This window comes from Sinohyriopsis cumingii, chromosome 11 (genome assembly GCF_028554795.1).
Source record: "Sinohyriopsis cumingii isolate HCF-2022 chromosome 11, ASM2855479v2, whole genome shotgun sequence".
Classification (NCBI taxonomy): Eukaryota; Metazoa; Mollusca; class Bivalvia; order Unionida; family Unionidae; genus Sinohyriopsis; species Sinohyriopsis cumingii.
In genome coordinates, this window is record NC_142971.1 from 15361597 (window position 1) to 15389186 (window position 27590).

Genomic DNA, 27590 nt, shown 5'->3' on the forward strand with positions numbered 1-27590 from the left:
TATCTTTCCTCGCTAGAAAATAACCATATCGATATCGGATCAGATGCGCTTAATTTTTTGATAAATCTGAACATGGCATCGGAATTATTATTCTCCGCAGCATCCGCGAAATTCGCGGTGTCAACGGAATAAAATTTAACCACACGATCCCGCGGAAATATCATTACCGATTGCAACCACGCATGGGAATTGTGATCGACAATCTCGATTGGTGCTCCTCGGGATCTATACGGCGACGAGTATAATATTTCTCCCGATAACGTTTTCACCGTGATTGGAAATTTAAGTTTTTTACTCAACGCAGCTACATCGTCCACCGATGCACCATCAGCGACAGTCTTCGCCCACGCGTTAATTTTATCTAGCCTCAACTGGGTCAAACCAGATCCACGTCGAGCGTTTTTCATATGTTCGATTACGCGCTCAGCCACGCAATTTATCATCGGTGATTCTTTCATCGCAGGTAGGTTTTTTACGTCCGGATTGTTATTCAGCCGATAAATTCCATAAACAACAGCGCTGGCTGGATAGGATCTAGCATAATAAGGGCCATCGATTCCCAGTAACAATCCGGGTTTAGAATTTTTATCAAAAACAACGTTTTTCTTACCACCACGCACAGGATCTCGCTTATCGCGAATAATCCAGGTATCATCAGGCATTTGTGCGATAAATTTTATTCCAAAGATAAATCGCTCTTCTTTGTGTTCGGTTTTTATATGCTCGATTATTTTCTTAGCTCGCTCCAGGTTCATCGTAGCATCGATAGAATTTGTTTTCCAAGTCGACCAAGTGTGAACAGCTCCATCATCGAAGAACTCTTTCTTGGCTCGATCAACCTCAGGAATAATATATTCTGCCTCATCAAGATCAAATGCGTCCATGATTATATTTTAGACATATGTTTAAATTATAATGCATTGCAAATGGATACTAATCGGTTCAACAAATAATTGTGACAAATCCTGCAGAGGCGATTATTGCGGCGCTCACATACATGCGATTCGGCGTGGTAGCAAAGGACCACAGCGATGTTTAGTTTGTCAAGTTGGCACGCGAGGGAAAACTCGGTTGTGTTTGGCTTGTGGAGGAAAGAATTATCGAGAATTGCGTCGGTATTACGAAAAAAAATCTTCGTCCGTGATAACATGCGAAGAAGATTATATTAATCGATTCAAAGCAAATAACGATTTAGACATATAGATTATCATATATGAATCCAAAATCAACGATTCCAGAAACAACAATGACATGCGAGTTTAAATCTCATCCAACGATCACGGAATACGAGTCGTCGTCCGATGGTATCGTTAGGAATATTAAAACGAAGAATCGGATCGGTAGGGTTTGTAATTCAGGTTATCTTGTTTTTACCATCAACAAAAACAAAAAACGAAGATGCGCAAGTTATTTTTGTCATAAGTTTGTATTCGAATGTTTCAACGGACCAAAAAAAGTCGGTCTTGTTATCGACCACATCGACGGAGATAAACTTAACAACAAACTGTCAAATCTTCGGGTGGTAACTCCGAGTGAAAATTCCAAATTTGGTAATGCCGGTGGCGTACGGCGACCAGCTAAGGCAGTTAAATCAGTAAATCGAGAAACAAATAAGGAAATTGTATTCACATCGATGAATGCCGCTGCAAGATATTTTAGTATTAATCCAGCATCGGTGCAACGTGTGACAGAAAAAATAATCAACGCGACATTCTCCTACAAACTCGGCTCATGGATCGAATTTTATTATATTCCAATAATATCCGATTCGGAAAGTGAAATCGAAGATTTTTGAAATTGAAGATTACAAATATAAATATAAATGAACGAGGAGAATATAAACAACATCATCGAAGCCATCGAGGATTTAAAAAATAAAAATGTAAATTTATCTTCTGATTTGGACGCAGGTAAAATCCGGTCCGAATTTGAGACAATCGTCCAAGGAAAACTCGAATACAGGTACACGCTACCGTCAGAATACAAGTTCATAAAGAAAATCCAGATTGCGATGTATCAATCGCTTGCGTCTGTCAGCGTTGATCAAATCGAGGATTTCGTTAAATTATCGACGCTGGTAGAAAAAGTTAGATCGAGTTTATCAGACGAGTACGAGTCAAGAAAAATTACCAGCTCGCGCGTCAGGCAGCTAAAAAAGCTGGTCGATGAAAGTAAAATTAGCGTCAAAGATTCTTAAGATTCTTAAAAATCTTTGATTTTCATTCTTGCCACAAAAAAAAACAAAATTTCAAGAATCTCCGATTCTAATTTTTATTATTTTTTTTAATTCATTTTACTGAAATTGTACAATTTTCTTATTTCTGACTACCATTTACCCCAACAGATTTACGAAATTATATAAATTACTCAATTTGACGGGTATTTACCCCAGCAGATTCACGAAATTATATAAATTACACAATTTGACGGGTATTTACCCCATCAAAAACATAAAATTACACAAATTTCTTAATTTCCCTGATTTTTATTATTTTTTTTTTATTATTTACTAAATTAATTTATTTACTGAAATTGTACAATTTTCTTAATTTTGACGGGTATTTACCCCATCAAAAACATAAAATTACATAAATTGCACGATCTGACGGGTATTTACCCCAACAGATTTACGAAATTATATAAATTACTCAATTTGACGGGTATTTACCCCATCAAAATTAAAAAATTTTACTAATTTTGAAAAATTTCCTGGTTTTTATTTATTTTTTTGGCCATTTTTCTTTGGCGGAAAGATTACGATCTCACCAGCAAGTTGATACTCAGTGTTTCTCTGCGTATATCAAGCAAATTTCCATTTTGATCCGTCAGTTTGAAATTTATCTTCGACAATAATCGATTGTGACATCGCAGATAAAACGGATTTACTGGCTCTTTTATTATCAAAAAACCCGGAGATGCGCTAGGTGAAAACGAATATAAGATAAATCCCTGCTGTGCCTGCTCTGACACAGACGAATCCACGTTGTAGCTACCTTCGACGACATCCGCGTGAAGATAAATCGCGATAACTTCCGTTATATTGACGATACCCGGCGAGATATGCCGCCCTTGCCCGGCAGGATCATTATTATGTTTGAGAATCGATTCTGATTGTATTTTTTTAGTCCACGCGGCATGTAATTTCGGAAATAAATCATCGATGGTATCAGTGATGGATTTTCTCATTTTATCAACATCATAATCAGGAAATTTGAAATTTGGTAGCGTTTCCTCGGTTAATCCGAATACTGTCATGAATTTTTGTTTTTCTCCTGAATTTTTGATCAACTTGAAGCTGCTAATAGGAAGAACATAATCGGCAATTGATATATCATCAATTATCGCCCGAATGAACATACCATGATAATATTCAACATCATTCGCGAGTTGATTTAAAAACTTCACGCGTCCGATAATTTCGCTGCATGAGCCTGATTTATTTAAGATACATTCATGAAAGAATCCCTGCAATAAATTTAAATGTATTTTATGTTCTTGATTAAAATCGTCGATGGTTCTTCTTATCAAGATACCGTCTATGGGGGCTATTATCCTGTTAATGTTGGTAGCGTCGAAGATTTCCACACCAGGGGGAATTTTAGGAAGAGGCAACCACGAGAGAATTTTGTTGTCCCTGAAAGTAAAAGCGAACGTTACCAGGTTAAATTTGTGGTTATTCATGAGGTTGATGGCATTGTGGATCGTAATCCTGTGTCCAACATCTCCGTACCATCCTTCGTCGGTGATAAAATCTGATTTTTTTGGCTCCGGTAGTTCTGGAGGAGCTTCTTCGTGCCAACCTGGAATAATAAAATCAGATTTTTCTGGTTTTGCCAGAGGTGCGATTTCGGGCCAACCTAGAACTGTCCTAATCGATGACTGGTAAATATCGACGACATATGGCGATTTTACTTCGATTATCGATGACAACGTTGGTTCGTGTGCTAATATTTTTATTCCTGGCTTAGCATCGCCGGTTATATTCGATATCCTACTGGTAAGTTCCTTGTCGATTTGCTCAATTTCGTAACTGCCTGTTGGTATGCCAACGACGATCCAATCGGGAGTTCCATCGGGACGGTTTTTATTGGCAAAAACAAGCGAATTATTCGATGATAATCTACCAAATGATTTCGACCTAACATTGGGCCAGCTATTATAGACGCGTAAGTGTGACAGCGCAATTTCCTTGACGCTAATTGGTATTGGAAAATCGATACTAAATTCTGGCCTGGTTGAGCTTGCCGATATCAGCGTTGTTATCGGCGGTGTCGTGTTTGTCACGATTTGAGTTAGTTCCGACATTATTGATATTCATTTGTTCAATCTCAGAATAGATATTTACCATCACGGAAAATTCTAGATCGGATATAACGCCGTCGTTGAGACTCTCAGAAAGCAGCGATGATAATTTCGAATACGCCTCGTTGACCTGGGATAGTTTACTCGTATACAGGGATAATTTTTCATTTGTGCATGAGGATATTTTTTTTGCGATAATATTAAGAACACCCGCGATTGTCGTTGTCGACGAGATTATTATCGTTGCTATGATCGGCGCGATTGTTGTTACCGCAGATAAGATTATACCTGCACCGGCGATTACTGCGCTTACCGCGTACACAGCAACATCGATGGCAACTAATCTGCGCTGATATTTTTTTATTTTTGTTTGATATTCGTCGAGGAGCTTTTTTAGCGAATCCTGCCATAAACGCGCCTGATTGTATCGGTAATCCGATGCAGTCATTTATTAGTTAGGTTATCTAACCAACTGCGTGTATTCCGGATAAATATTCGAAAATTACATGACAATCGGCCATCATCACGGTTCTACTTGGTGGTTCTAGCCTAAAAGTTTTCGTTATATTTTTAAATATAGTCATAACAAAAAACCCAGGATAATATTCACGAAAATCATAACCATCGTCTATTGTTACATTGAATTTTGTCATCAAGGAGATAATAGTTACTCGATATACGCCAGTAATTGGCGAGGTAAAGCTAAATGTGTTATTCTCAGGTGTCCAAGTAAGATCCTGTATTTTTACCACAAATGGTACATGACAAGGAATATTTTCTGTTTCTACCTCCGCTGGTATCGAAATACGCGCTAATATTCCAAGATTCATTGATGATATTTTTGTGTTAATATCGCTAATTTTTGTAGTTGCGTCAAGAAGTTTCGTGTTAAAATCTCGAATTTCTCCGTCGTATAACGATATATCAACCTTTTGACGCGTCAATTCACGTACCGCGTTAATTTCATCGTTAATTTTGATAATATCATCGTTGATTTTTTTTGTTTTCTCGCTGAGATCGTCGTGCGATGTTTTATCGCTTTTCTGACTCATTACGGTTTTTATCTCGGTAATATCGGTGAAAACGTTAGTAATATTCTCGTTGATTTTTCTTACTTTATCGCTAAGATCATCGTGCGATGCTTGATCGGCTTTTTTCTTTGCAAGCTCGTTTGCGGTGGTGGAGATATTATCGACGGATGTTTTTATATCCTCGTCAATTTTTTTACTAAGTTTACCTAAGGTATCGTCAAGTTTTTTAAGATCGTTATTTAGCCTGTTAAGTCTTTTTGTCACTCTGTCCTGAAGATCGTCGTATAATGTTTTATCGGCCTTTAGAAGCAACGTTGCTGATAGCTCGTTGTCCTTTTTTTCCACATCCGCGATATTAGCCTTCGAGGGTAACTTCGCTATAATATCGGCGATATCAGCGATGGATTTTGATACCGAATCTGACAGGCTATTAAATTGATTGATACGATCGTTATATTCGTCTCGCTTGATTATATCAGTTATTTTGACGTTGCTTGTTTGTAATCTTCCTTCGCGGCTCTGAAAAACAGCAACTTCGTCAGGATCTACCTCTGACAACGACAGAAGATTATTAATATCATCCCTGGTTGCGAATTTTGATAGATCGACGTCAGTGACTTCTGCTTCCTTCTTCCTGTAGAGGAATCTTCCGTAAATATCAACCATGATACTTATCTACGGCGTATTCAAATACGATTCTATGATACGGGTCGGATGATTTTGAAATTGCGTCGAGGACATCAATTGATTCTGGGCCGCATATCGGTGGATCCATTAACGTCTGCGTTGGAAGTGTCGAATACCAAATTGGAATATTTAACTTTGATACGTAATTGATAAATTCTTTTGGTGGCGCTAGTCCGTACGAGTCAAAATAAACAACTTCGCGAGGATTAATCGCGTAGGCGACCAAGTGTGTGCCAGGGCCAGTATTTGAATCGAGATTTATTATTCCTGTCTCGGTGGAATTTGGTTTTTCTGGTAGTTGATCCCGCATAAATACGCCTCTGAAAAAAATTTTTTTTTTCTTTGCTTCGTTGAATAAATCTAAATTTGAATAGGCCGTGCTAATCTTAGGCCGGATCCGTATGGGGGGCGTCTTAGATAAAGGCTGCTTCCCTTTTTTTTACCGTATCGCCCTCCCATTACTTTGTGTACTAGTTTGTCGCCTACAGCTCCGGCCGCACCTAATCCTATCGCTTTTGCAATTGCCGGAAGAGCCCCGGATAATAATCCAGGAATAGCGGCTAGGAAAGGGAAAATTCCGCCCGTTTTGACCATGTCTCTGATGGCACCTATACTAAGATTCACATGAACGCCGGAATTCGCTGATTTGGCTTTGGTGAAACGTTCACGTTGACCCCTAGTTAGCGACAGTTTGTTAGGACCGCCCTGAATTTGATCATTTTTCAGGGTTAATTTCACACAGCATCGCTTTGCTGTTGCTGTTTGGAGTTTTTTCATCTGACCCGGGGTCAGAGTTACGCTGACGTGTTCGTATGGCATATTAATAATCGTTTAATCTAAATTTAGAAATCTTAAAAATCTTAAATTTTCATTTTAAAGTTACATTTTCTCGACAGGAGCGTCAATGACTCTCATTCTACCGCTAATTCCCTCCAAGATCATTGTTCTATCGCTGAGAATCACCGCGATTGCTTTATATAAATTATTTCCCGTGCGAATTCTGGCTTTGAAATGGATATCGACAACAGATTGTTTTACCAGATCGAGATGCTCCAGGGAAAAATAGTAGATCGGATAAAGTTTATTAAAATCTAGCTGCGACATTTGCAATCCGGTATCGATATTTTGATCACGACCCATGAAACTTAGCAAGCGATGATACGCGCGAGCTGTCGAATAATTTTCAAAATTAATTGATATTTCTTCTGATGGTTCTTGTTGGCCATTTACTCTTAGAGACACATTTGTTGCGTGGATACTATCAAATATCATGTGGCTGTACATTTGATGATACCTTCGCGTGTGCAAAAAAGCGATAAAGATATGCCTAGGTGCAGAGGTACCTTGCTGCGATGCAATACGCCAGGTAAAATCACCATCAATATCGGTATTTGTGGAATCTGTTGTTGTTGTCAGCCATGACATGACAGATTTACCGCCTTGGTTCATAAATGACAATAATTTTTCTTCTTCGATAATTGATGGGGTTATCGCTGGCATCCACAAGGTAAATTTGAGTAATTTTACCTGGCCGCCATTATTCGCGGCATCATTGGCATGTGGCAAATTAGCAACGGCATCAATAGTACCTTCTCGCCAGATAGCATCATCGCTATTTCCTTTTCTGACAAACGTTACGGTATGTTTCGCTCCGTAGATAATTTTCCTGAAATGTCTGCAAAATCCGAATATATGGGATAACGGAATAGCACAAGAGAATCTTCTTCGACCTCCTTCTAGCATAAGTTTTCGCGTGGCAAATCCGAGATTATAATTAGGATTAGTATCAATAATCATATTTTCGACATCAGCGGGAGCATTACCAGCGTGATTATTCGGTCTTCTGATGGTATACTGGTTATGATCAGCGTTATTAGAATTATCTTTGGCGAACATCATGCTAGGGCCAGCTGATCTAGTAAAATCATCCGAGTATCTAGCTAGGCCTATTATCGTTGTTGCTAAGTCAACATCATTAGTAATTGACTCAATCTCTCTTCCGTCGATCATGTAAGTGGCACTCTTGAATAATGCCATAATGCCGTTGTTAACAAATCCAACTCTAAAATCTGCTGCATAAGCGGTATTATCCGTTTTAATAACTTCCCGGTAACTTCGATATACGCCTCAGATGGAAGAAAATATCTTGTCGTATCGTGAACTTGAATTTCCAAACGATTAGGTGTATTTGGTTCAACTGCATCGTACGAGAAATACTGGAAATCACGCACGGATGTGTCTCTACCTACAGGCTCGTCCATGTCGAACACTTCGTTTGACACTTGTGCGAACATTTATTATTAAGAATTATCGTCTAAAACGAAGACCACTACCCGAAATAAAACTTGTATTTGCAACTTCCTTTGCTACTTCCTTTGCGAGATTTGTATTTGCAACTTCCTGTACTAGATCATTTATTTTTTTATTTGCTGCGTCGTTTATAACTTTACTAACATCACCGGGCATTTCGCTGGTGCTAGGTAATTTGACAGGCTGCTTTTTTTTGCGCATTAAGTTTGATATTTTGCTTTTGACAACATTGAAGCCTTTACTGGCCAAATTACCAATACCAGAGATGACAGTCTCGCCAATTTTTCCTATTGCTTTTGATGCAATTTGCTTAGCTGCGGGTCCGATTTTAGGGACTACTCGCGTGACGAGGCTTCCAACAATATCACCTAATCCGTTACCGTGAATATATTTATATACGGGCAATCGAGAGTTAGCTATGCGGACCTGTCTAGGTCTGCGTTGATGTTTGTGAACAATCATGTTATTTCAATTATGTTGTTTTAATCGATGAGTTCGTCAACGAGTTCTTTGTAAATGTGAGAATCAATGACACCACCGCGAAATAATCGCTGGCAAATATCTGAGGCCTCGTTGATTATTTCAGAAGAATTGTTTCCGGCTCGCTTTCCTCCGATTAATATTTCGAGGCGAGATACGTCGTTGACAACGCTGTCAGGGCAAACGGTATATCCGCTTCCTATTTTAGTATCTTGTGGTGGTGGCGTGCTTGGTCTAGGATCTCCCCATGTTACCCCGCTAGGATATTGTGGTGATGACAATGATAATCGTTTTCTTTGCCTTTCTTTATGTTCACTGATCTCCTTTAAAAAATCTGAATATCCGAGATCGTAGTAATTTATCGGCTTTCTTAAACTACCAAAATAAATTATCGTCGACCTATCTCCTGATCTGATTGTATCAATGAAATTTTCTCGCAAGAATAATCTTCTATTTTCTGGAGAATAATCCGCAGCGACAACTAATCTTGCAAATTTATCATTGAGCTTATCGATATTGTCTTCTCTCAAATAATAATCGGCAGATTTACTATAATCAATTGATCCTGAACGAGATGCAATTTCTTCCTCAGTTAATGCTCGAACTCTCTCGTCCGCAGGTCGTTTGTAATCGCTTGGTTGAACTATTGGTTCCTGGTCGCTCTTATCTTTTTTCTTTTTTGGTTTTTTCTCTTTTTTCTGAGGTTGACTTCTTTCTTTTTGGTCTGGCCCCTAATTCCCCTGGTTGAATATCTTCTTCCAACTCCTGTGGTCGAAATTCAAATTCCTGTGGTTGAATATCTTCTTCCTGTGGTTGAATTTCTTCTTCAAACTCCTGTGGTTGAACTTTTTCTTTTAATTTTGCTTTTCTTTTTCGTGAAGATCTAGACTTTTCTTCTTTCTCTTGTCGTCTTTTTTCTTTCTCTTGTTGCCTTTTTTCTTTCTCTTGTTGCTTTTCTTCTTCCGCTTGTTGCACATTATAATTTTTTCTTTCCTTCGCGGCTTCCAAAAATCTTCTGTAACGTGGATCCGTTTCTCTCACCTGTGATTTTCCCGTGTAAACTTTATATAACATATCATACCAAATTTTACGGTTTGCGTATCTTTTTTTCCCTTCATTAGTCAGATATTCTCCTCGACCACGAAAACTGTCCTCGGCAACTTTGCCAATATCATCTACATTATAAAGCGATAGTGGCTGTGATATCATTTGCCATCCCGCCTCGGTGAAATTTCCTCTTAAATCCTCGAGACGGAACGCTTTTTTTCCTACAGGTCTTTTTCCCTCAAATTTTCTTCTTCCAGGTTTTTCTGTTGTATAGCCAATTGCTCTTCCTTCTCCTTGTTGTTGCCCGCGTTGTTGTGCTAGTATTGCTAATCGTTCCGGTAATTCTCGTGGGTGTTCCTCATTTCCTCTCAACATGGGAAGAATTCCACGTTTCTTGATATCTGGATCTTTTACGTCACCAAATATGACTCGCTCGGTTGTTTCGGTAACTGGCTTTAACCATTTTGACGATAACTCGGTGATTCCATATTGCGTATCTTCGTGCTCACGAACTTTTTCCTTGAATAATTTTTTTACTGGAATAAGTTTCTTTAGTGCCGCTAATTGTTCTCGCGCTAATCTAGCAGAATGAGGCTCTCCAACTGTACTAGTTTTCGAACTCATATTATTTTCAAGCATATCATTTTAATGTGACGTAAAATGGACCAAAGCAGCCCCACCATGCAACAAAAACAATAAATTTATTCCCTGACTTTATTTTTCCTGTCTCGAACGCTATATTTGCTAACACACCCGGCGCGACCAACCGATGCACCCGGTCTGAAATGCATGAAAATTAGCTTCCGTAGAAGGCTTTATTTCTGCTTTCTGAGGCTTCTACGGAGAAAGTTCGCGTAGGAAGGTTTATTTTGGCTGGACGCGCTGGTCTGTTAAACTTCCCTGCTGCTAACTCGTCCATGCTATCATAAAGTTTCATGAATACTGTATAGTATAACGTCTGCTCCTGGAAACCGTCTGAAAAAAACAATCGATTTTTCTTTCATTTTTCATCTATTTGTCAACATGTACCCATTGTTTCCACTTTTGACCCTATTTTCTAGCAGGGCAAAAATACGACTTTTACTGAAAATGGCCGGAATGATTTAAGTATAATACTGTGGTTGTTAGTTCGTAATTTTATTCTAGTAGATAAACGCTTTTAGAATCACCTATACATTTCAACTTAATATACTGTCTAATAGTGCCATCAATAGGCGTGGTCCAATATTGTCCAGACCGGTTGCGTCAGTACTTTGTAAGAATTTCAGAACTATGTCCCTTCATATAGCATAAACTGAACGTTTTCTTGTGGACGGACATTTTTTCCAGATGTATTGTTTTAGTTCATTTTGATTGGAGTGTTATGCTGTTGCTTTATTTTTGAATCAACAGTTAAGAGTATTTAAATTTCTTTATCTTCATCAGTGACTCGCCTTGATACATTATTTTTCGAATGACGATTTTTTAGTTAAATACGTTTGCCTGAACCGACTTTATTGAAGATTTTGCAACAGTATTAGTCGTATTACTGTTATTTGTTAGAGTTGTTTGATAGAGTGTTTGTTAGAGTTGTTTGATAGAGTGTTTGTTCTTAAGGAGATAAAGACAGACCCCTAACATTTATGCAACCCCATTCTCCATCCCCTCACCATAGTCCCCATCCCCTCGGGGTGAAGAGATCAAAATTCCAAAAACAATCAGCAGAATCTACACTTATAAAACTATCATTGATGCAAGGTTTAAATCTGTAGCTTTAAGGATGTAGGAAGAGTTTAAGGAAATTCCCCGCGGACTGTGCTACAATATATATGTCCCACGCTTCTTTGAAAACAAAGAGATACAAACTCTGGACTTGAAGGACATAAACATCCCAGTTCAATTAATCATATAAATAGAAGATATATCCACAGTGGTTAGTATACAAGGGAGGTACATGTCGTTGACGCATTAAAACTACACACGTGTGTGTGTGCGCGCGCGCGCGCGTGTGCGTGTAGGAGAGAGAGAGACAGAGAGAACCAGCGGTGAGAATCGGCCGAGCTTCTTCTTTATCCATTTTTCTCGCTGTAGTCTATTTCTTTTCCGATGTTAAATATATTAATAGAAACCTGGCTCAACGTAATGTCTGACAGAGGAATTTCTTAGCAAACAGGTAAAAGCTCAAATTACGGTATCCTTAAAGGTGTTTTCCTAGTTCTTTTGAACTGCCTGTTTTTAAATGACTGAAGAGGTTAAACTTCTGTAATATAAACTGGAACGATTTAGAAGACGGAATGATTTGTTAACATTTGTATACTTTTATAAATTTGCTTATATAAGCAGTATAACTAATGAAACTAGTCAAAAACGAGTTTCACAAGTAAACTTATGATCTCGTGTTCGTCACGCATTTCCATACGTAACATAACATACGAAGAAATACGCTGGACTAAATTACAGTTTGCAGTATTATTCTGTGCACAATTTAATGTAGGTCTTATTTCCAACAGATAATATTAACTACTGTTGGGATTGTATTTGTATAGTTTATGTCAAATATTTCGGTCTTGTCGTGAGCAACATGCGACAAAATATGGAAAGTTTAAATGATGATTTCGTGATTAAATTGTTCCACTGATTTGATTTTTAAAGACATTTGATATATTTTGCTTAGTTAGTGGCTCTCAGTCTGTCATAAGGAAAATAAATTAATTTGTGCTTAGCTGAGGTCAAGGCCGTCAGAGATCCGATACAAATGCCTCGTCATGTAGCATGATGTCCCATCCAGTCACATTATCCTGAAACCTGGCCGATACAAATGCCTCGTCATGTAGCATGATGTCCCATCCAGTCACATTATCCTGAAACCTGGCCGACCAGTCCTAACACTAACCTCTTAATGCTGAGCGCCGAGCGAGGCAGTTGTTAGTATCATTTTTGTAAGTCTTTGGTATGACTCGGCCGGGGTTTGAACTCGCGACCTCCCGCATCCGAAGTGGACGCTTTACCACTAGGTCACCAGAGCGGTAGTTTCTTTGATAAGAGTCCACACGTTACAGTCGAGAGCTGTTTCTTAGACAAGAGTCCACTAGATGACGTTCATTATGCAAAATAACCTGTTTATGCCTTCATAGGTGGGTTGCCTCATGGGTAGAGACAAATCCTTGTCGAGATGAAGGCTGCAAGGTCAAAATTCATGGTCACAGAAGATTGTGATTTGCTATTTCCATAATAAGTACAGTGCCATAACCATCTATAGATGCTCACCATAAGCAGGTTGTTGTGACGCCCGTGAGGTTGTTAAGCTGATCCGTCTATCATATCTGCACCATAATTAGAGTTTTCCACCATCTATCGTTAGCAAAGTTTGCAAACAGATTGAACCTGAGGCATGGAAAAAGCATATAAATTTTGTAGTCAAAAGGCCAGTGTGATTCATTTCCCTTTTAGTAGATATGAATAGGAACATTTTAACGGATCTTTTTAATGCATAGGTAGATGGGGTATTATAGTTCTCTGATTGTGAAGAAATGGCTAAAAGGTATGATTAGAATGATCTCCCTTATTGTTACGTATATCTGATTTAATATATATTTATTATAATTTAATTGTTTGTTTGTCAGTCTTAAATATTTTTTTAATATATTTTCTTACATGCTATTGTAATGTAAATTTATTCAAAAGAGATGATACTTTATCAGAAAATTGTTTGACCTTGACTGTTAGTTTATAAACACCAGGTGTTGATCTAAATTCTGACCTTGATCCAAAATTAGTAAACAAAGTTCTGTTTTATTTTAAAACGATTGGTTGTTTCCAAGGTTATGATGGACCTACATGGTTTAAGATGTAAACAACTTTTTTTATTTTTTTTATTTTAGAGAAAATGATTGGTCTAATCAAGGCCATATTATGTGTACGTGATAAAAACATGATCACGTGACTCCCCCCTTTGATTCCATCTTGGATTTTACACCAGGATTCGAATTTGAAATTATTATAACATTTATTACTAGGACTTTTGTAATTTAATTCGTGGATTATTCTTAGATTATTTTTGGATTTGATTCTGGAAACTGTAAGTTCTTCTCTTTTTTTCATTTTTACAGAATTTTCACGGAAAATAAATTATTTGTTAAATTTGAAAAAGCTTGTTGTTTTCACTCTTTCTGTGTTACTGTTTATTCGAGCCTAAACACGTAACACTTATACTTCAATGAAATATCCTGTAACACTTGGCAGTGAGTGTGGGAAAGAATAATTTATACTTTAAAAAACCGTATCTATTTATCCACATACTTTGATGCAGCGTACAGCAATATGGAATCTGTGTGCGCTGAAAAAGAATTGGCACTAATCAACTTAGTGGCAAGAACAAGTGGATATTTTAAATATATAAAAAATGATAAATTGGGCAAATAAAAGTTTTTTTTTGTGAGTCCTGAACAGCCTTAAAAGTAGTATCTAAAAAAAGGTAGAGAGGCCTGTACTGACCATAAGCAGCATTTTATGATAAACATAATAACACAGCTGTACATGTATTTTAGCAATAATGATAATAATGAGACAATGTTCGGTCCCCAAACATTGGAATTTGCAAATCTTCATCTTTTCTAAAACAATGCAAGATATGTTTGGATACTTTAAATCAGCAAAGCGAATTGTTTAGTCAGTTGTGTGTTATTTTGTAATACAAGTGTATTTGATCACACTTTTGTTCCTCCAATCTGTTAAATAAATGCACCTTACCTCTTGATGCTTAAAGTTTTGTTAAACTCATGAAATATTTATATCTCCTTTCTGAAATGCATTGACTTTATGATACTATAGCTTTATGCCGTTATTTTTGTTTATTTTATCTTGTTTTATGTTGATTACAAATTTAATAAATCGATAGTACGATTATATAGCAAATTTTACATTCATTTTAGAAATCCGATCCCTGTGCATTTACAAAATTGTATAAGTGTTTCAGAAATGCGACCCTTGTGCAATTACAAAATTTTACAAGTGTTTCGGAAATCCGAGTACGGTTAAAAGTCTGATATCCGAGCATTAAGAAATTGATTTCTTAAATGCCTCACTATCTGATTCTTATAATAAATTGTATAAGCGTTTCAGAATAGGACAAAAGTAGACAAAGAATGCCAGTACAATGAGAGCGAAGTTGTCCACACTCAGTGCATTGAACTGTATGGCTTCTGTACAATGAAATACTAAAAAAAAGAAACATTGACAGTTTTCTTTGCTGTCGATTATTGGTTTTACGGACAGATAAAGATATTTCTAAAATAGCTGAAAAGTAAATGGATCTTCTACTAAAGGTACGTCGGAAATTCTTTGTTGTTACCACTATATGGTCTTAAACTCTAAAACAGAAAATTGTGAAAACCAATAGGTTTTGCAAAATTCAAAAAAGAATTTATTTTCATAGAATACAAAGTGAACATTTAAAAAGAATTTATAATAATGCGAATTAAATCCCCTAAAGTACTAAAAGTTATATCACAAGCCCAGACATATGAAGTTCCTACTGAAATCTGGTGGTATCCCAAATAAATTCCAATATTGAGTGTGTTTTGTTGTGCCTGTATTCTTGAACGTGCTAATGTGCCAATAGCTTTAAGTGTGGCGGTCTGCTAACAGTCTTCTGATGTATCACAAAATGATTTAATCCAAAATGTTCTTGTCTGAATTCCCTATAATTCCAAATTAATGTTTCTGTCCAAGAATAGTATGGTGTACTTTGTAATTTCATTGAATAATAATTTGAATACATAAATCCACCGAAATTATAAACTGACGTAAAATTAAGACTAATTCTGCTTCAGATGTTAAAGCAAGAACGAGTAACGTTTATGTAAACAAGAATATATACCTCTGTATTTGACCAAAGTCGCAATTACCATTTTCTGAAAATACCCTATCAACTATTAGGAAACTTCAATTATGAAAGTTTATACGGTCAGAATGAAGACTTTATCATTAACTCAAATAGAAGTAAATATGTTTACTATTATTAATGATATGAATATTTCTCCCCCACCCCCCCCAAAAAAAAAATAAATAAAAAAAAATCATGGAGAAATATCAAGCTGTGTAACATAAATGTTACTGGTCAGATGCACCAATAACTTGATTTTGGACGAGGTCAAGTACAAAATACAGCTGTACATAACATATAAATATTAGAAAAAGCCAACAAACAAATCAAATTAAATGAACATAAATATATTACGAATTTTTAATAAAAAATAAAAAAATAAAGTACTGATAAGAAAAAACTATCTTCAATCGGAATATTTTCCATTAGAAATATGTCTGGGTTAGCAAGATAAACAAGTTATGTGTGTCGTGACGAAAAAAAATATTTTTCACGCTCTCATAACTTTGAATTCGCGTGAAGTGTCGAATTTTGAATTGCAGTGAACATTAAAGCTGAATGCATTGATCATTAAATTTTGTCGCATTGAAGCCGGAAATGTTTTTGTGAAGAGTCACTTCGACCTTTATTAGTTCATCCTCCCCCCCACCACCACGTCAGTGTAAATTTCAAAGGGGCAGCATTCCAACTCAGTGAAATTGACCGGGGTATCTTAACACAGTCCTTAGAAAGTAAACATTTGAGCTACCAACCCTAACAGCTTGGTAGGAACCTATGTCCACCTATCATTTTTTTTTCAAAGGGAAATTGTCACGCAATGTCGTTCATAGATTCTGAGCTGTCTAAATCTGATGAAAGGAATTATGTCTTTGGGAAAAATTAGGACGGCTGCCTACGATTGGGCAGAATAAATTAAGGCGTACACTTTACAGCAATCTGAGTTTAAAATGAGGATCTTAGTCGAAATTCTTTAGTCTGAGAATTCATGGAAGAGGAAACGTGGTCGACTCCGTAAAATTATAAAGAGATTATTGCTTTCCTCGTTAAACAAGAAAGGGACCATGTGACCGTCTTGTAAAAAGAAAGACATGTTTAGTGCTAGGACGCACAAATTCTGAAAGAGAACAGCAATAAGGTACGCAATTTTAGTTTCACGTAGTATTCTATTATTTGATTGTTTGTTTTATGCAAATGTGTTTGCTATGACTAGGTTTCCATATTATGTATCGTTTATTCCATTCATGGAAATGTGTTGATGGTATTGTTGTTATGCAATTTATTTTAATCAATTGCATGGAAAATTGTTGATGCTAGAGTTATTATGAAATTTATTTTATTCAATTTCATGGAAAGTGTTGATGCTAGAATTGTTAATTTACCTTTTAATTATACAGTTATTAGTTCATTGGTAGAATTGGTTGCATGCGATCCAAATGTTCATATGTGTAGGATTTCATAGTGTTATATGAAACAACTTCCTTTGTTTGTTACGACGTTATAGATTATCATGAGTTAACGATACTTACCTAATTATTACTGATTTTGTAATGTTTGAATAATCTTGTAGGTTAAGGATTGCTGTGAATTACAATTTGTGAAGTTCATGCAATAGTAATCGAACATGTAGTAGCATACGTAAAATGATACGGTAATATTTGATAGACGCTCACGTGGTAATTTAAGACCTGCCGCTGAAACGCGAGGTCAATGTCCTACCGTACTAAGTCAGAATTTACGCAGTGTGTGGAGCCAAGATGCTCCGAATAAAAAATGAATTGTATGTAACTCTAGAGAGTGGGGTATACATACTTATGGGGTAGTGTTGTCCTTTATGGAACAGCTTTCTGGGAAAAAGACGGGACAGTCTGAAGACAGAAGTCCGAGGTAAAGAAGGACGAGGTCAGAATAAAAGAACCAGGAAGTCCATGAAGGGGCAAAGAATAGAGTTTAGGAAGAATGAACTAGCAGACGTTGATATACGGTCCAGACTGGAAGGTGATGCAAATCGGTCGTGGCGATTGCGCTCTTTTCACCTCTCGTTATGATGAAGAAATAAATCCAAATTAGACACACCTGTTAAATTCTGTTTATATAATCTAACTTGAGTTGGAACTGCCGTTATTAATTTGTTCTGATTAATTTGTTATTTTCTTGCCAAAGGGGGCTTGTATTGTTTTATTTCTTCCCAGTATTCTCGGTCAGTTCTCTGTTGAAATTCCATTCTTCTTTCACTCCCGCTGGGCTATAATATCGAGGGAGGTCATCCTCTAGATAACGCCAGCCAAACCCAATTAACCACCCCTCTTGCTAAGAGGGCAACGTTACAAGGTGGGATCTATCGTCCGGGATTATTTTGAACGGTATGAGTGACAGAGACTGAGTAGGATATTGGATAGAAATTAGAGTACCAGACGCATCGTCCAGATAACAATGCCGATGTTTAACGACAGAGACGAAATCATCGATAACTTTTGAGAAGTTAGCTTTAATCCATCATATACCCAAAGACCAGTGGGCCATTAATATCTCTGCATTTTTGCAAAGAGCTGCCAAGGATGTCTATCATAATATGGCACCGACTGAAGTAGACGCTCTCAAGAAAGCGCTGTTAAGGCACCACGAGCTGTCGGCTGAAAGTTTTAGCAAACTTTGCAGAGAGTCGTCTAAGCCAACAACAGAGACACACGCGCAATTTCATACTGGCGTACGCGTGCTTTTCGGAAAATGGATTAAAATGACAGGCACCGCGCTCACTTATGAAATTATACGGGAAGTGATCTTGAAAGAACATGTCCTCAGTACGAATCGGAAAGACCTGATTGTATTCTTAGCGGACCGTGATTTTGCTACCTTAGAAGATATCAGTGTGATGGCGGAGCGATATGAGAGTGCACACTCTCGTCCAACCACCTTTGGTGGCAGGGATCGACCCAGCGCGACTGACCTTAGAAGAGCTAACGGTATGACACCTCATAAGCGGAATGGTCAAAATGGTGGGAAGCCAGGGGCTGATAATCCCGACCGTTATCATTTCTATGGCCCAGTAGAGACCTAATGGGTAGGTAAAGGTATCCCTACTAAGAAAGCTGATGTGGTATGCTACGGCTGCAACAAACCTCTCCATATTCTCATAGACTGCAGGAAATATTGTCCGACGATAAATGCAGTGACATCAGGCACTGGTAGAAGGTGTAAACCAGTAAAATGGTCTAATACAGCAACAGCTACGGTAAATGTAGAGAAGGCTACCGTGTTGTATGACACCGCATGTAGTTATATAGCCTTGGTGGATTGCAAATTTGTCAAATCTGCAGATTATGCAGGTAAGACAGTGGAAGTCCAATTTGCTAATAGGACTAAAGATTCTCTCCTAGTTGTTTATATCGAACTTGATTCGCCGTATGGGAAAGGACGAATTCAAGCAGCGTGCTTGTCCGGATTGTCACACGACCTAATTCTAGGGTGTAGGTATGTGTTCCCACAGCCTAATCCTATGACGTGTACACCTGTACACGTGGGGTCCATAGAGACGAGGTCTATAAAGCGAAAATCAGGGTCGAAGCCGCGGTACCCCTCGCCCTGGCCCATATACAATTTGCTGCCTTGTGAATTAAGGACACTTCAAGAGGAAGATTCTACCCTTAACAGGATACGCGGCTATGCGAAGAAGGAGTCCGTGCGGAACATGCCAGACGGTGAGGTGGAGTTCGTGCTGAAACGGGGTATCCTGTATCGATACGCCCGGAAGGGATCCGAGAGGTATAAGCAATTGATTGTACCTAGATCCAAGACAGAAGTTGTGCTTAGGCTAGCACATGAGAGTCTACTTGGTAGTCACATGGGCGTAGCAAAGACGAGATATATGTTAGTGAGGAAATTCTACTAGCCAGGTGTGTATGGGGATGTAAGGAGGTTTATCTGTCGTGTGACAAGTGTCAGCAGCTGGCACCTAAGACCTCACATCGCCCAGTGCCACTAGGAACCACCCATCTGATTGATGAACCTTTTCCCAGGGTGGCGATGGACTTGATAGGTCCGATAAAGCCTGCGTCGAAATGTGGTAATCGTTGCGTGTTAACGATTGTCGATTATGCTACCCGATACCCGGAGGCCGTTGCGTAGAAGAACACTGATTCAATTACAGTGGCTGAGGATTTGTTAGGATTTTGGTCCAGAGTTGGTGTACCTGAAGAGATACTAACCGACCAAGGGACGCAGTTTGTTATCCAGGTGATGGAAGAAGTGAACCGCTTACTTTCTATTAGGCACCTGACTACTACCCCGTATCACCCGCAGTGCAATGGTCTAGTAGAGCGTTTGAATGGAACGTTGAAGCAAGCTTTGAAGAAGTTGTGCGAAGGTCGACACAAGGACTGGGATCGATACCTTGCCGCGAGACTTTTCGAGCATGGCGAAGTACCCAAAGCTAGTCTAGGGTTTTCACCTTTGTAACTAGTTTATGAGAGGACAGTGAGAGGACCCATGGCTGTATTGAAACAGTTGTGAACGGATGAAAAGGCATCCGAGGAAGTACGAACAACGTATCAGTATGTTATTGATCTCCGTAACAAACTGGAAGAAGTTTGCAACGTGGCTCTGTGACGCACGGGGGCGTCAATCCGGGGTCTACAACAAGAAGGCGAAGGAACGTAAGTTTGAAGTGGGTGACAAGGTGTTGTTGTTGTTACCATTGGAGCACAACAAACTCCAAGTATCCTGGAGGGGACCGTTCGTTGTAACGGAAAAGGATGGTGGACAAAACTACCGTGTCCGGGTAGGAGATAAAGAGAAGTTGTACCACGTTAACCGTCTTAAATGTTATCGTGAAAGGGAGACACCCACTGAGTTCGTGGTTGCTACAGTTGTGACTAAAGAACCCGACGACAACAGAGGAGTGGCGGAAGTACTTCCTAGTTGTCCTTTGGCGAGGGCTGAAACCTACGTCGACGTTGTCCTTGACGTAACGTTAACGTTAAAACAACGTGAAGAGGTGGAGGAGATACTCCACGGCTACTCAAGTGTCTTGACAGAAAGACCAGGCATGAAGAATTTGGAAGAGTTCAGTTTGAAGCTGCTGGATGAAACTCCTGTAAAACTGAAACCCTATCCACTGTCTCATGCGAAGTGAGAAACTGTACGGGTAGAACTATGCTTGACTTAGGGGTCATTGAACCAGCCGAATCTGCATATAGTTCACCGGTTGTTTTGGTCCAGAAGGACTGTGATCATCGCCTTTGTGTCGACTATCGGAAATTAATCAGGATCACAGAGTTTCAGGTCGAAATGTTATCGGATCCTGAGTCCATATTTGCCGGAGTAACCAACGCCAAATATTTCTCTAAAATAGACCGAAACTTGACTTTGCAACACCAGATGGGACATACCAATGGGTAGTCATGCCGTTCGGGATCCAAATTGCACCCAGAATTTTCACCCGAATGATGAGGAAACTGCTAGAACCTTTAAGAGGGACCGGAATTTCAAATTTCATGGACGATTTGTTATTGGCGACAGCTACTTGGGAAGAACACGTGGTCTTACTGAGAAAAGTTCTGGATCCGACTTAGACATACAGGGTTCACTGCCCGACCGTCTAAATGCCACATATGATTTCGGAGACTGACTTATCTAGGACACACACTCAGTGAAGATACATTAACAACAGACAGTACTAAAGTCGATCAACTTCGGAACGCCACACGTCCAACTACGAAGACAGAAGTGCGATTTTTTTTTTTAGGACTTGCAGGTTATTATCGTAAGGATGTCGCAAACTTCAGCGCTATTGATATTCCGTTGACTATCTTGGCAAGGAAGAAGACTCCGACGAAGGTTATTTGGACAGACGCTTGTGAGAGAGCATTTCAGACGTTGCATGATAGGTTGACGTTAGACGCCGTAGTGAGACCACCGGACGTGACAAAGGACATTGTCTCACGTATCGACGCTTCATGCAGAAACATGACGGGAACTTATTTCCGGTTGTTTATGGTAGCAGGGAGTTGTCTCCAGCAGAGCGTAATTATTATGTTACCGAAAGGGAATGCCTAGCGATTATCTTTGGGATCTCTAAATTTCAGCGCTATCTGTATGGGTGAAAGTTTATTCTGGAACCTGAGCACCAACCACTTGCTTATTTGGCCCAAGCTAAATTGAGAAATGGACGTTTAATGAGATGGTCATTATTTCTCCAGCAATATCAAGTTCAATTGCGTTGCATTAAGGGGAGCGCTAACGTAGGAGCAGGTTGTCTGAGTAGACTAATTGATTCTGAGGAGAAGGGTCACTTCAGGACACGTAAACAATAACTAGATATACAGCTTCAAAATTCGAAGAGCAAAAGACCTGATTTTACTCTTAAAGAGGGGCCTATGTGAAGTGTCGAATTTTGAATTGCAGTGAACTTTAAAGTCGAATGCATTGAGCATTAAATTTTATCGCAAAATTGACCGGGGTATCTTAAAACGGTCCTTAGAGAGTAAACATTTGAGCTACCAACCCTAACCGCCTTTTAGGTACCTATGTCCACTTCTCATTTTTTTTCAAAGGTAAATTATCACGCACTGTCGTTCACATATTCTGAGCTGTCTATACCTGAAGAAAGGAATTATTTCTATGGGAATAATTATGTATCGCTGCCTACGATTGGGCAGAAAGAGAACAGCAATAAAGTACGCAATTTTAGTTTCACGTAATATGCTATGATTTGATGGTTTGTTTTATGCAAATATGTTTGTTATGACTAGGTTTCCATATTATGTATCGTTTGTTCAATTCATGGAAATATGTTGATGCTAGAGTTATATGCAATTTATTTTATTCAATTTCATGGAAAAGTGTTGATGCTTGAGTTATTATGCAATTAATTTATTCAGTTTCATGGAAAGTGTTGATGCTAGCGTACAAAGTCAGAATGTACGCAGTGTCTGGAGCCAACATGCTCTGAATAACGTAAATGAATTGTATGTACCTCTAGAGAGTGGGGTATACAGAAATATGGGGTAATTTAGTCCTTTAAGGAATAGATTTCTGAGGAAAAGACGGGACAGTCTCAAGACACATGTCCGAGTTAATGAAGGACGATGTCAGAATAAAAAGAACAGGAAGTCCATGATGGGGCAAAGAATAGAGTTTAGGAAGAATGAACTAGGAGACGTAGATATAAGGTCCAGACTGGAAGGTGATGCAGATCGGTCGTGGACATTGCGTTCTTTTCACCTCTCGTTATGATGATGAAATAAATCCAAATTAGGCACACCTGTTAAATTCTATTCATATAAATCTAACTTGAATTGAAATTGCCGTTATTAATTTGTTCTGATTAAATCTGTTATTTTCTTGTCAAAGGGGTCTCGTATTGCTTTATTTCTTCCCAGTATTCTCGCTCAGTTCTCTGTTGAAATTCCATTCTTCTTTCACTCCCGCCGGGCTATAATATCGAGGAGGTCATCCTCTAGATAACGCCAGCCAAACCCAATTAACCACCCCTCTTACTCAGAGGGCGACGTTACAGAGTCACTATTCAACAATTCCAAGCAAATTCAGTCACTGCTGCTAGAAAGATGGAGATTGCAATTGTCCACTTCAGATTTCAAGGTGAAAAATTGCCCGAGGTAAATCAACGTATCTCATTATCTGAGCAGACAACCGTCACATGCGCATGAAAACTCTGCAGAGAATTATGTATAATTTTTATTGTCTAAAATGTCTCAGAGAGTCGCTTACATTGATTGATATTGCGGAGGCGACGATAAAGGACTGTGCCCACCAGTATGTTGTAAACACATTGATTGATATTGCTGAGGCTACGATAGAGCACTGTGTTCATCAGTAAGTTTTAAACACAATGATTGAAACTGCGCAGGCTACGATAAAGAGCTGTGTTCAACCTGTACGTTTTAAACACACTGACTGATATTGCGGAGGCTACGATAAAGGACTTTGTTTACCAGTACGTTTTAAACACATTGACTGATATTGCTGAGGCTACGATAAAGCACTGTGTTCATCAGTAAGTTTTAAACACAATGATTGAAATTGAGGAGACTACGAGAAAGAGTTGTGTTCGCCAGTAAGTTTTAAACACAGTGATTAATATCAGAACAGACGACGGAGCACAATCCAACGGTGTTCAAAGAATTTGCCGCTAACGAAGGTTTCGAACAAATGAAAATCTGTCCAGTGCATCAGATGAAGAACGGAATAGTAGAACGATTTATGGACCCATTATTAAAGACTATAAAGACAGAACATGTAGTAAAGCAGAACATGAAAGTTGAACGAAATATATTTCTACTGAACTATAGGAGTACGCCACACCCATCAACTGGTTTGGTTTAGCCGCTGCAGAGAAACTGTTCTCTGGAAATATCAAGAAAAGATTTTCTCAGCTCACTGTGAAGCCAAAACACAAAAACATCAGGGAGCAGAATCGTCGACGATAAGAAAAAATAAAAGGGTTTTGCTGACCAAAAATGAATATCAAGGCCATGCACTTTAAAACAAGGCGACAGGTGTTGATAAAACAATGGAGCAAAAACAAATTTGACACTCCATTTAACCCGAACCCAGTAAAAGTCGTGTCCCACGAGGGCTCTGTGATGACGGTCAAACATAACGATCATCTGGACACACGAAATGCTACACATTTCAAATCAGTAAATGCACCCCTAGACTCGACAACGCCGGTTAGCCGTAGAAAATACATGGTAGATGCCCATATAACCAAACAACGCGATCAGTACGGAAACGAAGAGTTCCAGCACGATATCTCGATTAACCAGTATAGTGTTTTGTAGTGTTATGGTGCAAGTCATAATATCTGCTTGGAAACGTACCATTTATGCGTCTCCATATCTCATCTGATTCTGGGATTATCATTAGACGTGTTAGCTAATTTAAACGCTTTATCACTGCCAATTTGTATAAAAAGCCTCTCTGTTCTGAAGATTTAGACCTCTAATTCAATTTAGTTCCTAAAATTATAGGTCATAATAACACCTACTTGTACATCAAAACTCGCGCTTAGTGCTAATAAACTTCGTTTTCAGCTCTTTTCAAGCAACGAAAAAAATTGTGAGCAATAAAAGTGCATCCTATTGTCACTGTAAAGTATGCACTAGGACACTGATGAACTAGGACACTGATGAAATAGGACACTGATGAACTGATCAACAGTTTGTTTGCAATTAATCAAGCAATTAATTATTAATGCAAACATTTGTAAACTTAAAATGAAATGATTATTCTGGCTAGTACCATATACTAAACGGTAAAGCTTGCAATGTCATGGACGAATTAAATTGCAATAGTAACTTGACACTAATGGCTGTCAGATGTTAAATCGAAATGTATAGAATTTAAGTCCGATGAAGATGAAGGATGTAATGGTCAATACTGGTGATGCCAATCTTACTTAGCCCCGCCATCATCTGACACCTGTCAGTGATGTGGCATGTCGGATATTGAGTTTCAGTTAATATTAGTTGTAGAAGTCGAGTTGGAATAAAGTGAACGTAAAACCTATTCAACTGTAATTCGTTATTTACAATCCCTTTACGGTTAGTTATAATTTTAGAACATTATTACACGCACTTCCATTTCAACTGTACATTTGAATTCTTCAAGATACATTACGATCAGCATTAAGTCCTTATTGCGGCGCTTGTACTGAAAACAAATTCAAATGTGTTGATTTGTGTTCGTAAACACAAGAAAGCTGATCGAACATAGCTGTGTTGTAAAGGCAGACTTCGAAGACTTCGAAGACTTCGAATAGTAATAAATGGAGCAAATACCACTCATAAACACATTGCTTTTGGGTATTCTTTATAATATATGAATATATTATTATTTTTAAAAAATGCTCAAATATGCTAAATACCCACGTAAAGTGTGAAGAAGAAAAGACTGCATTAGTCAATATTACAGCGACATCAATAACTTGACATTTCAATTTGCTAGTTATTAGTAATAATATACACGGGTATTTCCAATAATCACTCTTAGTTTAAAAGATATGGCACACATTAAGTTATAAAAGAGAAAGTTCTCAAAGATCCGGAACAAAAACTATGTGCTATACAAGAAATATATGTGATACAAGAAGTATGTGTTATCTGTGTTATACAAGAAGTATGTGTTATATGTGCTATACATGAAGTATGCGTTATATGTGTTAGACAAGAAGTATGTGTTATATGTGCATTACAATAAGCATGTGTTATGTTATACAAGATGTGTTATATGTGCTACACAATAAGCATGTCTTTTATGTGTTATACAAGAAGCATGTGTTATATGTGTTATGCAATAATTATGTGTTATATTTGCTATACAAGAAGTATGTGTTATATTTGCTATACAAGAAGTATGTTATATGTTACACAAGAAGTATGTGTTATATGTGCTATACAAGAAGTATGTGTTATTTGTGTTATTCAAGAAGTATGTGTCATATGTGTGTAACGCAGCCCTCTTATAAAGAGTTGTGGTTAATTGGGTTTGGCTGCGTTATCCAGAGAATGACCTCCCTTAATGTTATAGCCCGGTGGGAGTGAAAGAAGAATGGAATTTCAACAGAGAACTGAGCGAGAATACTGGGGGAAAAACAAAACAATACGAGCCGCCATTGACAAGAAAATAACAAATTTAATCAGAACAAATTAAAACGGTAATTCAGTTTCAAGTTAGATTATATAAGTAGAATTTAACAGGTGTGTCCAATTTGGAGTTATTACATCATAATAACGAGAGATGAAAGAGTTCAATGTCGACGACTGATTGCATCACCTTCATTCACTTTGACCATATATCAACGTCTCCTAGTTCATCCTTCCAAACTCTAGGGTCTGCCCCTTCATGGGCTTCCTGGTTCTTTTACTCTGACCTCGTCCTTCTTTCTCTCTTTTCCCCGTACTCCTGTCTTCGGACTGTCTCGTCCTTCTCTCCGAAAGCTGTTCCTGAAAGGACAAATTTACCCCATAAGAGTGTATACTTTCTGTTCAGGGGCACATACTACAATTCACTTAATCGTTATTCAGAGCCTGTGGCTATCCACACACCGCATAAATTCTGACTTAGAGCGGTAGGACATTGACCTCGTTTTCAATGGCAAGCCTTAAGTTACCACGTGACTACTAAGTATTACCATATTAATTTACATGTGCTACTACATGTTCGATCACTAATGCATGAAATTCAAAAGAAATGTAACTCATGGCATTCCTTAACTATAAGATTATCCAGTCATTACAAAATCAGATATAATTAGATAATTATCGTTAACTCACGATGATCTGTATCGTTCTAACAAGAAAGGAAGTTATTTCATATAACCCTATGAAATCCTACACATATGAACATTCGGATCCCATGCAATCAATTCTACCAATGAACTAATAACTGTATAATTAAAAGCTAAATTGCATAACAATTCTATCATCAACACTTTCCATGAAATTGAATAAAATATATTTCATAATAACTCTAGCATCAACATATTTCCATGAAATCGAATAAAGCAAGTTGCATAACAACATCAACACATTTCCATGAATTGAATAAACGATACATAGCATGGAAACCTAGTCAAAGCAAACACATATGCATAAAACAAGCAATCAAATAATAGAATATTACGTGAAACTAAAATTGCGTACCTCGTCGCTGTTTTTCTTTCTTTCTTTCTTTCCTTCCGGACTTGTGCGTCTAGCACTAAACATGCCTTTCCTTTACGCGACGACCCACTGGTCCCTTTCTTGTTTCACGAGGAAAGCACTAACCGTTAGGCTTCCACGGAGTCGAGATAAAGTTTCCTCTTCTAGGAATTTTCCAGACTGAAGAATTTACTTTAAAGTCAGATTGCTCTA

General features: G+C 38.1%; 1 protein-coding gene across 1 annotated transcript in view; it reads right to left on the minus strand.

The window, feature by feature from the left end:
* Positions 1-27590, minus strand: part of LOC149787650 (uncharacterized) — a 62989-nt gene that overhangs the window by 11702 nt on the left and 23697 nt on the right. The window lies entirely within an intron of this gene.